The following is a 13,935-nucleotide window of genomic DNA, read 5'->3' on the forward strand; positions in this document are numbered from 1 at the left end:
TCCGAGGGAAATCGCGGCGCGCCTCAGCTCTCCTCCTCCTCCCCCCGGCGCGGCGCTGCTTGACAGGCCTTCGCCAGCCTTATGCAAATAAAGACGGGCAGAGCCGCTTTGCCTGCAGAGGGACGGCGAAGAGGAACCAGTTCAAAGGTCACCCAGCTAGTGGGAGGCTGTGTAAGACTTGAGGGGGAGGTGTGAGGAGAAGTGGAGGGGGGGGAGATACACCCAGGCTACTGCAGTGAGTACAACGCGGTTTTGTTTCCTATTGTGGGAAGAGCGTGCAGCAAACCGGAACAGGACTCTCATCCTATAGGTACGGTGCCAGAGACCGACTTTGCTTCATTGCAGAAAATGCAGGGTGGTCCATGTATATTTGTAGCGGGTGTCCTTATTCCACTCGAGGTACGGTTCCTTTTCTTGCAAATTGCAGCCGCGCTGTGAATTCTTTGCAACGAGGAGGCTGACTCTCTTAGTGGGTGGCTTTTTTTTTTCTTTTTCATTTTGCAAAATGTCACGGGAAGGTTTCAAACGCGTAATGATGGGAGAGTTGGCGCTGCATTTGGAGAGGCGGGATGAGTGGCTTATTGTGGAAGCGGTGGATTTTTATTTTTTTAAAGAGCGACAGACCTAAATATGGGAGTGCGTCGAGCACTGGCTGGTATAGATGGTCGCCTGCAGCTCGCAAGCTTTCCAGTGCAGCATTGGGCTTGAGGTGTAAAACTCCATTGAAATGTGTTTGAATATTAGTATTTAAACTCCGTCATGGGCAGGTTTTTACAGGAGCGATCACCTGCCAGCCTCTGTTGTAAGAGGTGTGCACGTGAACTACAAAAAATCCAGATTCAGATTCATTTCTATTCTTGCAGGCTAACTGTGTAACCTTGTATCATCCACATTATCCTTTAAAATGAAAACCCAGCAGCATCGAATCCAGTTACTTTGTAAGCTTTGTTCTAGCTTTTTACATGGTTACAATCTTAAGTAATAGTTGAGAATAGTGAGTAAATCTCTCGTGTATTTTTACACTTCTGATTGGTATTGACACTTTCTAATTATCTCAAAAGTGTTTTCAATAATGTTTGTGACATCACAGTTTACAAGTATTGAAATAGGCAAACTAAGAGTAAAAAAATTGTTCTCCCTTCTGTGTGGTATTGTATGTTGCTCTGATTAATTAGGGTTTGTTTTAAATATAAAAATGTTTAAACTGGCATATTATTGAAATTAGGCATTTAGGTTGTTATTTTGGCATTGACGTGCTCTTTCAAACAGTATTACTTCAATATATTTAACAACACTCTGAGTATGTGATGTAAAATAATGTTAAAAGTGTATAAAATTCAAAATTGTCAATACCTTCTAGTAAAAAAATAAACCCCACTGAGAATGTTTCAACATTAAAGACTTCCATTGAACCAGAAGATATTTAAAGGTTATATGATGGGATCACAAGAGTAATTTAGAAATGCATACATTATTTGTCTATTGAAAGTGTTTTTTTTTCTACAAAAGCTACTTTGCTGGGATTCTATATTAATCCTTTAAAATCAGAGACCAGAAACTGGAATGGAAATCCAGAATGGAATTAATGTAACAATATGTTTATGCAACCATTTATAACAGGAGTCAAATATTTGTACTAAAAATTGATCAGCTTTCAGTAATCATCTACCAAATGTTTTAAACAGATTTTTGGGTTTTGGTTATCCTGCCACTTCTATAGAGTTACCATGATGTACTGTAGATTAGATTATACATTAATCATATTCCGCGTAACAGATAAAGAATAGAGATGTAAATAAACAACATTCATTTACAGGTTATCTAATCTTACTAGGTTACATTTGCATCCTGAGCCTTTCCATACAATAGAAAATAATAGTATTATGCAGTTATAACTTCAGAAAAATATTTCAGGCAAATACCATTCAGATTTTCTTTAAAATCTGAATGGTATTTGCCTGAAATATTCCAAATCAGTTACTTTTGGAGTTGTTATTTCCATTGGAACTTCTCTAGGGAAAGGGGCTAACAAGGACTATGCCTCTAGAAAATTTATGTTTTGAATCAAATGTGAACATTATATAATAATTTTGCAAAGTACTGTATATAGGGAATGAATAACATGCCATTAACCATTTTGATAACCATGCTATTGGAGAATGTAAATGGAAATTTTAAAAGCACAGAAATGATGGATAAGATTGTTAGAATATTGTAGGAGAATGTCATTTCATTATTATTCATTGTCTCTTCTTTGGATTCTCTTTATTTTAAACCTTGTGCTTATGTTTACTGCTTTGAGACCATAAATAAAGACATTCCAGCCTAAGGAAAAGTATGGCAAAGACTAGTGTCTTAGGAACATACAAATCCATTTTTAAAGTTTAGTAGTCACTGAGTACAGATTTTCACCCTGTTTTTCATTACAGGAGGTTCAGGAACACCCATTCACCCACACACAAATGTAATCAAAGCCTCTAAAGGGTATGTGATGAGCCCCACTTATACTGGTTAGCTGTAATTTTAAATGGGGAGGGGCATAATTTTGAAAGTCAACAAAGCTAATTTTCCATTCAATAAATGGAGGTCTTTCCCCCCTGCCTACTATCCAAGTGATAAAAAACTGGCAGACTGCCTACACTTTCATTTTATTAAAGTTTAGCTAATAATTAGAGTCTCAGGAAGATTTTAGCAGGGGTTGGGCAAATTTTGTGGCATCAAGGACTCTAGTTGCTTGGTTACATGCCAAGGATGACACATATGTTACATATACTTGTGAATACACTACACATTCAGACTCAAACATATTGCACACTACCCTTCTCTAGCAGTTCTGTTCTGTATTGTTGAGTATCAAGGTTAATGGCGGTGGAAATCCACAAATTTTGATCATAATGTGGGCCTTTGTTCAATGAGCCCATCCTTTCCTTGAAGACCCAATGCAGATCATACAATTGTCTGGTTTCATAGAGCCATTAAGAATGGGCAACCGACAGTTTGCTGACATTGAGAGTAAGAGGAAAGCAGTAGCTTCCTTCTATTAACAGGGACTCCTCTGTAGATAGTATTTTCATGCACCCATTAGCAGCCAATAACTCATGTATTTTTCCTGGCAAGCGAATCACATTGATTTCCCCAATCATTAAGGAGGTCAGCAAGGGACTCCATGACTTTGAATTGCAGATGATCCATCATATTTCAGTAGTATTCCCAGTTCCTGCCTCGCCTAACAAAAGGATTAACAAATGTTTAATCCCAATAGATCGTCATGGCAATTAGGAGCAGTAATCTCAGAATACGTTTTTCTGATTGGCTTTTTCATGATTTCTGCCTTGAATCGTGTTTTTCTAAGACCATCTGATTGTATCAAGAAGGGGAGAATATAGATACAGGTAGTCCTCAATTTACAACAATTTGGTTAGTGACCATTCAAAATTACAGAAGCACTGAAACGTGACTTTACGACTGTTTTCATAGTTATGACCTTTTGCAGCATCCTCATGATCACGTGATCAAAACTCAGATGCTAGGCGACTGGTTCATAGTTATGACCTTTGCTTTGTCCTAGGATCACGTGGTCACCTTTTGCAACCTTCTGACAAGCAAAGTCCATTGGGAAGCCAGATTCACTTAACAGCCAGGCCACTCACTTATTAACTACAGTGATTCACTTAACAACAGTGGCAAGAAAAGTTGTAAAATGGGGCAAACCTCACTAAAAAAATGCCTTTCACTTAGCACATAAATTTTGGACTCAACTGTGATCTTAAGTCAAGGGCCATCTGAAACACTTTATTCAATTCCAGAGGTTGAATTTTTGAAAACAAGGAGGATTGGAGGATGTTTCCAATACTGTATATCTTTCCTTTTTGGATTTTTTTAAAATGCCAGTTTGGATTAACTCCAAATTGGTGCTGATCTTGAACCATAGCCATCTTGGAAACTGGAATGATCTGAACAAGATGTTTGAAGCATTATGACTGAGATTTAAGTAGTTAGAGTTATAGTAGTTAGCATTTTGAAGCAAATATTAGCGGTGATTTACTTGGAAGATCATATGGAGACAAAGGAGGCAGCAAGAATTAGCTAAGATATATATAAAATAATATAAGATTTTTATATGTCTGTTAAGATGTAATTAAGGTTTCTGATGTTATATGTATGTTTTTATGGTGGGAAAAAATATTTTAAAAAATTTTGAGCAAATGGATCAATAAAGCAGATAGGTCCATCTCTGCACAATCACAGGGCAAAGAAAAATGATACCCTGTTTTCCCCAAAATAAGACATCCCCTCCTTGATAATAAGCCCAATTGGGCTTATGAATACATGGCAGTAAGGCCAAGTGCTTATTTCAGGTTTAAAAAAAGACAGGGTCTTATTTTCAGGGAAACACGGTATTCATTAATTAGATGAAGAAAATTATTTTTCCTGTTATCTTTTCTTTCCATATGATTTCTTACAAATAAATATTTTTATCTAGTGAGGTAAATTGCTTCTCAGTTTGAATTCTGAGTACATCACCATAAAAGATATAGTCTGGTTTTATCTGAGAAATTCAGACAGCACACATGCCTAGAGGGATAAAAGAAAGATAGCCATACACATTCTGATGCTGATTGCTGTTCTTAAGTTTTTCAACTAGGGAAACTTTAGTTTATGTGAATCTAAGGAATTGGTAGAAGCACATTTTTCATCCAGTTTTTTTCTCCAGAAACATTTTCTCTGTATTTCACCTTTTTGTGTTTTAACTGGCTCCAATCTCTGTAGATTGGGAGGAATCAATGCGGCTATTTTTTTATGCAGGTGAACCAGCTGTGAAATGTAGGTTTGATTTGCAAGATGATATTGGAATCAAGAAAGAGGTGAAGTAGATTGGGCCATTCATGCTAGAAGCTTTCTAGAAGCCCACAGCCAGGTTTCTCTTCCTCTTTCCATTCTGGAATTTTCCTTGTCTCTGAAATTGACTGGTAGGATATTTGGGTTTGTACAGCAATCACACATGTAGTGCAATCTCCATTAACCTGCATTGGGTCCTTTAAAAGCCATTACACCTGATATCCAGAACAGCTGTTGGTATTGCTGGTTCTAAAATTATGTATTCTGTAATTTTCCAAGAAACAAACATTTACATGTTTGGAATATAGGAGCTAATAATTGGTTAAATCTGCTGCATTTAAAACAGAAGTAAAAGTATCTATATATTAAATAATCCAGTGTATGGATTTTGCTATTGAAATGCAATTTCTCGTTTACATTTCATGTTTTGTTAAGCTTGCCTTATGTCTGTAATGGGAAATCTGGAGCACCTGCCAATACAAGTATCAAAGGTTGCCCAGGTTTGCTGCCATCTAGTGGATATGTGGAATTTTGCAGCTTAGAAAGAGTAGCTGTGATAATAATTTGTCAGCCAGAAAAATTATGAACTTTATTTCATATTTGATTTGAGTAGAATGGGGTGTTACCTCAATTTCCTGTCTGTTGTTGAGTAGAATTATATTCTCTGTTTTGTACAGGTACTCAGAGTGATTATTATAAAGTCCCTTTTCATTTTATCTTAATGCTATGTGACAGGTCGGCCCGAGTCACCCAGTAAATTTTTGAGGCTCAGAATGGACTTGAATGTGAATATTCCCAGGTCCAATCCAATGATTTAATCTCTATAGTAGATCTTGAATGAAAGTCTTTAATGCCCATTGTCCTAGCAGTTCAAACAGGTTTTTTCTGTGACCTATTGTTAGAATCAACTTTAGTACCCAGAAATAGTTGCTGTGTGTTTTCAGTAAATATCCATATAAATTGAGGAAGAGATGCGTGAAATATTTACAAGGTCATGGATTCATTAAATTGTGACTGCACCAGTTTGGAATCTTCTGGCCTAGATGATATGAAAACAATTTTAAAGGAGGGAAAAGCTACAGAATAACATCAGAATAATAGAAGAAGTTCTTTTATTATTTTACAATTAAAACTAACTGCTCTATCTTAAAAAAAACCTTTTTCACAGAACGAAAATAACCAGTGGCAAGCCTCTGCATAACTACTAGTAGTACTTACTTAATTATCTATCAATCAATCCATCAATCAACCAATAATGTAGATTTCAGCCTAAAATATATATTAGCTTGTTAAATTCTCATAATAAAAGCATACTTCAGTGGTCCTACTGTTAGAAGAGCATTACACTACAAGAGCTAGATGTTGCTACTGTCAGTGGATCATAGTAAGAAGCATAATCAAATGCATAGGGGTTGTGGGAGTGAACGATTTTGAGGTTGAAAATGACTCTTTAGATATGCAGCTTATTTATCCACAGATTTGTGGTAGAATCTGTAAGTGAAAAGTTGAAAGGTATTTGGCGAAATTGGGAAGAATGGCTAATGCAAAACAGATTGCAATATTAATTCTGCCTTTCCTTTTTATGTTCATCTAGTTGCTAAATGAATGGCGCCTCATAGGCTCTCCGGGTAAAATAAAAAATAGATTTATTCTGATTCAGGGACACATCTATTTGCTGACAATAACAACACTCAGCTCTCAATAGATACTTAGAGGAGTCAGTTCTTTTGAAAGCTTCTCCCAAGGAAGGAGCAGATGGCTGCGTGTAGTTCATGAAACAGGTGTAATCTGTTTGGAGATCAAGACAGGTCTCTAGAAAAAAGAGATTTGTTTGCTGTTTGTCAGCTGTCAGTCTTTGTCTTTGCTCAAACTCAATTATAAAGCAGAGGAAAATTACATTATAAGGATGGTACTAAAGCAGGGTGAAAAAATACATACATTTTATGAAAGTTGTTTAGTTTAACATTTCCAGTATAGGTGGATTAGTTTTTTAAAGATATCTGGGAACCTTGATTTCTTCTAAGCTATAGAACTATTATTTATCAACGAAATAATAATTTCCTTTTTTGTTAGCCACCATATACTGTCTTTGCAATTTAACCTGATTGTAATATTCTGGCATTTGTTTTGCTGACCCTAACTGAATAAAGCTGCAGTCTATTAATTTATGTTGATAATTTTTACATTAATTTTTAAAATCATTTTTAAAATGTTTTTGGCTTCTTGTATATGTTCCATGGGATATATTTTTATATTCTTTTTGTTTTGTTGATTTGCTCCATTTTTTTTTAAATGGAACTCTACAAATGAATAAAGTAGAACAAAAAACCATAATAATTTCCCTTTTTTTCTACCTCAATATAGCCAGATATGAGAGCCTGTTTGATGTAGTGGTTAAGACAGAGGTCTCCAAACTAGGCAACTTTAAAACTTGTGGACTTCAGCTGGCTGGAGAATTCTGAGAGTTGAAGTCCACAAGTCTTAAAGTTGCCTAGTTTGGGGACCCCTGGGTTAAGGCATCAGGCTGGAAACTGGGAGGCAGTGAGTTCTAGGGCACAAAGTCAGCTGGGTGACTTTATGTCGATGTCTTTTTCTCAGCCCTGGGAAAGAGGCAATAGTAAACTACTCCTGAAAAACTCTGCCAAGAAAACTACATGGACTTGCTTGGGTACTTTCTGAAAACCAGACATGATTCAATAGAGAAAAAAAGTTAGATACTATATAATACATGCACAAAAATTGTCCGAATTGGCAAGTTAATTTAGATTTAGGTGATATTATGAAACAGTCTTTGCTTTGTTATCCAGTAAAGAGCCATTTTAGGAGCAAGGGGATGGCTATTTATTATCTGTGCTCTTTAGTTTCTGCCATCTGAGGCACCTGCTTTAGCAAGTAATTAATACTAGAAAAAAGCCCCTAAGTTTTCAGAGCTATCAGTATAATTATCATAATCCATGGATCTGGATAAGGATGTGCACCACTGGGAATCAAACGAGACCAAATTTTCAAATGAACGGGAGCTCAGATTCAGAGAAGGTGGAGCTCTAATGTAATCAAATTGAAGTATTAGCTGTCAGTCATGAGGAGGAAATTAAATGAACCAGCTGCATTCCATTTTCTTCATTGGATCCAAGTATAAATGCATCCAATGGAATTTCAGCCACCCATGCTCTTATCGCCCTTGGATAGACTATTATAACTCTACATGGGCCAGTCCTTGAAGACTTTTTAGATGTTTCATCTGGCTTAGCATTTAATTATTAGTGCACCTATATAACACCATTGCTGCAGAAGCTGCATTAACTATGTCAACTTCCAGTGCAATTCAAGGTGCTGGTTATGGTGAAAGCCTTGTGCAGGAAATATAGATTTACAACTAGATTTGGGATCAGAATTTCCAATAGAAGAGGAAGAGGAAGAGGAATAGCCTAGCCTAGCCTAGCCTAGCCTAGCCTAGAATAGAATAGAATAGAATAGAATTCTTTATTGGCCAAGTGTGATTGGACACACAAGGAATTTGTCTTTGATGCGTATGCTTTCAGTGTACTTAAAAGAAAAGATACATTTGTCAAGAATCATGTCAATTGGACATTGAAAAAAACACATCCTATTTTCAGGTACTCCTCTGGAGAATTTGACATATCTTTAGCATGAAAGGCATTTCCAATTATGAAGGAACATTGATGATAACTCCTGCTGCCATCTTTGGTGCTCCCTTAAGATTTTGGAGTGCGTGCAGTTAATTCAATCTCAAGGCCATGTTGTCTTCCATCACTGTTACAGATTTATCCTGTTATAATAAAGTGTCCAGTAGAGGTTGGTGGGAGCTTGAGGAATTGTGCGTAAAATATTTGTGTTCTACCAGGAAGTTGCAACATATAATTATTATATAAAATGTTTTCCTCATTGCAATTAATTTGTCTACTGGGTAAAGATTTAGAGAGAGACTGAGTTGAGCATAATGTGAAACTTCAGATAAATTGGAAGGAAAACAGAGAGTGAAGGACAAATTCTTTAGTAGTAATAGACTTTAACCAGTGACAATATTAATTTATACTTTACCCTTCTCCTCCTTTCTCCAATCTTCTCTGTTGGTTTTATCTCTTGTTCCTACCCATATTCTTCTCCCATCCTCAACTTTGAAATAAGACATCCTGAAAACTATTCAGTTCAACTTTGTGGAAACATGTCCTGAGGACTTCTCAGTCCTTTAGCTCACCTAATTGTGAACACAAGAACAAGGGGACACAATCTGAAGTCAGTTGGGGGAAAGATCAAAAGCAACATGAGAAAATATTATTTTACTAAAAGGGTAGTAGATCCTTGGAATAAACCTCCAGCAGATGTGGTTGGTAAATCCACAGTAACTGAATTTAAACATGCCTGGGATAAACATATATCCATCCTAAGATAAAATACAGAAAATAGTATAAGGGCAGACTAGATGGACCATGAGGTCTTTTTCTGCCGTCAGACTTCTATGTTTCTATGTCTAATTCAGTTAGTTCCTCTTTACAAACATCTTAGGGTTTTGCTTTATTTCTGGCTCTATTTTAATTTTCCCTTTGGTCAAATAACTTCCAATGATGGCTATAGGTTGCCCAGTATAAAGCCTATTAAATATCTCTTTATTTGAGAAGCTGTTAAATATAAGCCTTTATTAAGTTACTAGAGAGGTTTTGTTTCAACATATTTCACATATATGATTGCAAGTAAGCTAAAATTATTGATATAATTGAATTGTAAATGAACTATATAGTAGTATCAGAAATCAAACAATATTTCTTAAAAGATATAGTTGAATAGAAGGTGTTTGTAATATCTGTTTTGTAAATGAGCAGCATTCTGGTACTTGGAAAACATACCAGATGGTTTCTGGTCTACCAGGTTTTATAGCAGGGTAGGACCAATCCTGTAGTTAGTTGAATTAAGGTAGCCACCTCAGACAGCAAAAAACGAAGGCCAGAAGCCCAACTCTCAGTTGTTCGTCCTAGCATGAATGATGTGTCTCTGTCTTGTATCTCTTAAATGAATGGGTGGATTCCAAGAATGATGGCACCAACTGGAGGGGTTGGTAGTGGGAGGCACCATAATACGGTGGTTCTCCTCCTACCTCTCCAGTCAGTTGCAGTTGGTTTTGACAGGGGTTCCTCTGTGGGGTTCCTCGGGGGGTCTGTCCTCTGCCCCCTGCTGTTTAATATCTACATGAAACCTCTGGGTGAGATCATCCGATGACACGGAATGATGGAAGCCACTACCAAATGTTAAGTACAATCAGTTGGCAGTTCTGAGGAGAAACTGCATTTTGCTCTACCTTTCAAGCAGTGAAGTGTTTATAGAGGCAGCTTTGCAAACAAGGAAGCTGAAAATTTGGAATGGTGTTCAGCTCCAATGGTTGCCATTCTAAGTGCTTAATGTAAACCAACCTGACGTTGCATAATAGCATGTGTGCAAAATAGGAAAAAGCTTGTATTTAAGCTCCCTCCTGAGCGTAACCTGAAGATCAGCCTGTGTCTCCTTCCACTAGTCTGAGCAGAGGATTTCTGACCCTGTCATCATCCTTCACTGCCATCCTGGTTGAATAATTTTACATAAATGATTTTACCATCCCTGGAGAAGCTCATACCGGCATGCTTCCTTAAACTAATAAATGTTAATGTAGGTGATACATTAATAGTGATACTGATTGATTGGCAGAGCCTTGGAAAAAGAAAGGAGAAAGCAAATTCTTTAAACAGTCTGAGTTTAGAAAGTCTAGAAATTTAATACATTCAGGTGCAGTCTTGGCTTGTGAACTCTTCTTTGTCTTCTCTGTGTGTGTGTCTGCTGTGCTATGAATCACAGGGGTGTGCGATGACTCAGTGGTTAAAGACACTGAGCGTATCAGCTTACCTGGGTTTGAGACCTGAGCGTGACGGGTTGAGCTCCCATTACTTGCCCTAGCTCCTGCCCGCTTAGCAGTTCGAAAGCATGCAAATGCGAGTAGATAAGTAGGTACTACTTTGCTAGGAAGCTAACAGTGTTCCATGCGCCTTGGTGTATAATGCACCACAGAACATTTCTTTGGACAAGAGTGGCTTCCTTGGCTAAGAAACGAAGATGAACACTGCCCCCTAGAGTTGGAAATAAGCGTAGAGGGAAAACCTTTATAAACCACAGTGAAATGTTTCTTCTCTCTCTCTCATTCTCACCTCATATATTGCTTCTCCCATTGTATCTCTCACCACCACTCTATTCTATCAGGAGGATATGTTTTTATATTTACCGGAAGTCAGAAAAAATACTAGGGTTCATGGTCAACTTAATGCTCAACCATGGATTCAGGTTTCCGGCTATTGATTTGGAATGTCATCTTGATTTATGCACAAGGAACCTTGAGTGTTATGCCTCTAACAGGGAAGCCTTGCCTTGCCATAATGATCTGTAGATGATGGTGATTGGAGGGTGAGGAATGCCAGCGATAAAATGTGCAATCACATTGCGATTCAATTCTGTGATGTTTTGTGCTTATATTGCATGCACTTATGGGATAGAGCTTGTGTCATGATGTCACAATAGACACTTCATCATTTAATAGTTTGACAGATCCCATCTTCCCTACCCCCATCCTCTTCTTTCCCTCACCATTGTTTAATTTGGGGCTTAGTAAAACACTTTATAAACACTTTACAGTGTTTTATTGATGTCTTTTGTATCGTTTTTATCTTTTTAAGATTGTAAGCCACCCAGAATTTCCCTTTGGTAAGATGGATGGCAAGTAAATAAATCTATAATGCCAGAAGAAAAATACAGTTAAAGACTTGCTTTTCCTTTTACAAATAATTTTAGCCCTAAACATAGACTATTTTAAAATTTCCATGCCATGTTTTGATTTGGACCTACCGGGTTTTGTTGTTCCTGGGTGGTATTGAGAATGACATGGATGAATAGATTTTTGAGCTCTTATCTTTTAAATGTGAAATGGATTTTTAAATGACAGTGTTCATTTAGTGTTTATCGTAGAGCATCCTCAGCTTACAATACATTTTATACCTTCTGCAAAATACCAGAATAAAATATGAACTAATGAAATAACCTTTCACTTTATTTCCGTAGACTGTTAGCAGTTAATAATGCTAATAGCAATGCTGAATATGCTATAATAGGATAATGAAGAATTCTTTTAATACTCTGAAATCGAGATATGAAGCAGCTAATGACCTTAAAATGTCCTCCCGTCTCTCATACTTCTGTTTATAATTTACTACGTGAAGATTCCTCTCAATGTTTGACTAGAAAGGATTATTCCAAATTTGTTATTACAGAATGTTCATTATAGAAATAAAATGAACATTTTAATCTATAAGCAAATGCTTTATATAAGGTTTGGGTTGGTTGGTTATTGTATATTTTTGAGACAACTGTAGGGGAAGGAGTAGCAGAACCTGGAGACAAAATTAAAAGAGGGATCAGCCTAGAATCTCTACTTAGCCACAAGCAAACTAAGTCCATCCTTCCTTGAATTCCATTGACCCATATCTAATGCCTAACAGGTGTTAACTGTTAGTTGAGAATATTCCTCTGCATAGACTGAGCAATAATAAATCAGTTTAATTGGATTTTCATGTGTGGCTTGATCTTCCACACCTGACAAAACCCAGTATTGTTAGAATTCAAATATTGAAGACTTAAAATTCAGTCATGAACTTAAGGTTAGAGGGAAAGAAGTGGAGCGGGAGAATGGGAAAGGGAGAGAGAGAGAACTTATTCTGTTCAGTCACCATTAAGTCCAGTGCCACCTAGTGGATATGCAGTAAAATGTTGTTATCCACATAGATTGTGCCACTCATGATTTGGCCACTCATGATCTGCATACAATGTATTAAAAGAGCTGCAATTTTTCCACATTGCATTGCTTTTTTTAAATTAGAAGTTTGATATCTCTTATCTAGTACAGTAACTTTTATTCACGTGGAAACATGGCCATTCCAATTTTAATCATGATCCAGACAATTATAGCTTGGATGGTATTCAATGTTATAATATATAAATTATATTCATATTTATTGACATATATGTTAAAGATAATGTTTATATGATGGCACAAACATATCCATGCAGTTTTTTTGGCAACAGCATGGAATTTTGCCTTCTTCCATGTATTTGATTAGACTTGAGTTGATAAGAGAAAGGCAGAATTTATAGATATAGCAATAGCACTTAGACTTATATACTGCCCCATAGTGCTTTACAGCTCTAAGTTGTTTACAAAATCCTTATTTTATCAACATTGGAAGGATGAAAAGCTGAGTCAGCCTTTAGCCGATGAGCATTGAACTGATGGCGGTCAGCAGAATCAACCTGCAATGGCTCTTATATTATGCCCAAACAGTTTTTATCTTGCCAGTAATCCACCTGGTTATGTTTTACCTCTGTGGAAGTGAATACTAATTAATTTCCTTATCTTTTTCTGAAGAAGCTGACCTAGTCATGATCCAATATACAATTTAAGGATATTGTGATCTATCATTGTTACTGGATTCTGGGTAAAATTATCTTCACAGAACATCTGGATCGACTTTGAATGCAAAGTTGATCCAGAAAGTATTTACTACTACCAATTCATTTCCAGATACAATTTAAAATGCGCTCTACATGGGGCTACCTTTGAAAAGTGTTCAGAAACTTCAGTTAGTCCAGAATGCAACCGCAAGAGCCGTTGTGTGTGTACCTAGGTACACCCACACCACACCTACACTCTATGTGCTGCACTGGCTACCAATTGGTCTCCAGTCACAATTCAAGGTGTTGGCTATTACCTATAAAGCCCTACATGGCTTAGGACCAGACTATTTACGGGACCATCTCCTGCCACATATCTCCCAGTGACAGATTAGAGCCCACAGAATCGGCCTTCTCTGGGTCCCGTCGACGAAGCAATGTCGGTTGGTGGGCCCATGGGGAATAGCCTTCTCTTTGGCAGCCCCAGCTCTTTGGAATCAACTACCCCGTCCCTGAGGTCCGTACTAACACACACACGACTTTCTGTAAGGCCCTAAAGACCTGGCTTTGTTGGCAGGCCTGGGACCCGTGAGATTGACACTTTATTCCAGCCAA

The 13,935-nt window shown here is 37.2% G+C and overlaps 1 protein-coding gene across 1 annotated transcript in view; it reads left to right on the forward strand.

Annotated features, from left to right (window-relative positions):
- Nucleotides 1-278: 278 nt before the first annotated feature.
- CSRNP3 (cysteine and serine rich nuclear protein 3) overlaps nucleotides 279-13,935 on the forward strand; it is a 51,761-nt gene continuing 38,104 nt past the window's right edge. The window contains exon 1 of the mRNA XM_070737212.1: nucleotides 279-310. The gene's annotated coding sequence lies outside the window, so the exon portion shown is untranslated. The remainder of the gene's footprint in view (nucleotides 311-13,935) is intronic.

Source organism: Erythrolamprus reginae, chromosome 1 (genome assembly GCF_031021105.1).
Source record: "Erythrolamprus reginae isolate rEryReg1 chromosome 1, rEryReg1.hap1, whole genome shotgun sequence".
Lineage (NCBI taxonomy): Eukaryota > Metazoa > Chordata > Lepidosauria > Squamata > Dipsadidae > Erythrolamprus > Erythrolamprus reginae.